At 39.8% G+C, this 1807-nt stretch overlaps 1 protein-coding gene across 1 annotated transcript in view; it reads right to left on the minus strand.

Annotated features, from left to right (window-relative positions):
- Window positions 1–223: 223 nt before the first annotated feature.
- PCED1B (PC-esterase domain containing 1B) overlaps window positions 224–1807 on the minus strand; it is a 135977-nt gene continuing 134393 nt past the window's right edge. Inside the window, exon 5 of the transcript XR_001512501.1 lies at window positions 224–1064. The gene's annotated coding sequence lies outside the window, so the exon portion shown is untranslated. The remainder of the gene's footprint in view (window positions 1065–1807) is intronic.

Consider the following 1807-nt stretch of genomic DNA (forward strand, 5'->3'; position numbering starts at 1 on the left):
AACTGAGAAACAGATCAGGACTCTGCTGCAGAGCATGTACTTTGGCCCCAGAGTGATGGAATCCGAGATAAAATGAGTTTTTTTGTGTGTGATAATTCTACAGAGAATCACTGCAGGCTAACTTGAAGCTCCTTACATTTATAACAAAATTCTAGCCATAGAGAATGATTTGGAGTGTGGACTCTCACTTCCTTCTAGTGTCCTTTTGCCTAGCACCAGTGTGGGGAGCACGCAGTAGGTAAGCAATCAATGATGAATGAATGATTCATTCATTTATTCCAGATAGATTTTAATGCTCTTGTAGAGAAGACAGCCAACCCTGGTATAGCAACAAGACCATTTGTTTTTTAAAAATGCTATTTTAGCCTTTCCCCTCTTATTTCTCAAATCCTTTTTTTTCATTCTCTTTAGATTTTTGTCCTCTTATTTTACTTTATTTCTCTTTTTAGACTCTTATCTATGGGCAACAAACTTCCTGTTATGTACTATGACTAGAGAAGAGGGAATTCGCTTCTGGAGCACGGACTCCAGAAAAAGTGGAGCAGCTACTCATCCTGCCTGTCATTGGGCAAGTTGTTTATCCAACCTGGGACTCCAGTTTCTTACCCCTAAGTGAGGTTAATAAGAACAGTTTTCTGAATCCCCTGGCAAAGCATGAATGGAAGATAAAAGGACAGTTGAAAATTAAGAGCCCTATGTTTTATGTGCTGATTATTTTTCCCAATGAAACCGGAGAGTCAACTGTGATAACTGGATGCAGTGAGCGCTTGTTGCAGTAAACTTTCTTTCTCTGAGGTCCCAGGGACCCCAGAGGTCCTGTATGTATGCATTGGTCATCAGCATCTCATTCTTAGAACAAGAGACACAGGTAAACATCCATGAGAGAAACAGAGATGAGGATAGGTGTGGTTCTGATGATGGTTCAGGAAGGGAACACCTTTCTTCCAATGTAAGTGGGCGTTACCTGGGAGCTGGGAAGAAAAAGTTCCTTTGTGGTCTCCATGATCTTCTGGGCAGCGTTGTGTGGTGTGGCTGCATCCTTATTGTAGATAGAGAAGAAACAACTGAGAAAGAAAAATTAAAATACATGTGAAAGTGGGGGAAATTGATGGTGTGATGATAACGACAACTACTATTATCAAGTGTCTACCAAATGCCAGTGTTTTACTAAGCTCTGTACTATATCTCTCTCTCTTTAGACTCTTCTCACAACATTATGAACTAGGTGTTATCATCTTTATTTTTTATATCAGAACATAGGCTCATAGAGGGTCCTTAACTTGCTCAAAGTTATATAGCTATTAAGTGGTACAACAATGATTTATGCCCAGACCAACTTTAACTCTTAAGTCTGTGGTTTTAATTTTTACTTGGATAGACTGAATCTTTCAAGTTATATAAAGTATGGAGGCCATTAGTCTTTGAAAGGAAGAGAGGAGAAAAGGAGAAAAGGATGGCAAGCATACCAAGAAATGTTCAATTGCTCTCTAAGTGCCCAAAGGAAGGAAGCTTTTGCTGTCTTTTCACTGTTGTATCCTTAGCACCTTGTCCTGGCACAAAATAGATGTTCAAGAAACATTTTTGAATGAATGAATGAGTAAATGAATGAAAACATAAGTAAAATGTTACAAAGACTTTTTGAAGGGTCCAGAAGAGAAAATGAAAACTTCGGATTGCCGAAACCGGTTTGGCTCAGTGGATAGTGCGTCGGCTTGAGGAATGAAAGGTCCCAGGTTCGATTCCGGTCTCCGGCACGTACCTAGGTAGCGTGCACATTCCAAATCGGAGTTGATAAAGAGTCAGCTGA

This window comes from Myotis davidii, unplaced genomic scaffold (assembly GCF_000327345.1).
Source record: "Myotis davidii unplaced genomic scaffold, ASM32734v1 scaffold290, whole genome shotgun sequence".
Taxonomy (NCBI): domain Eukaryota; kingdom Metazoa; phylum Chordata; class Mammalia; order Chiroptera; family Vespertilionidae; genus Myotis; species Myotis davidii.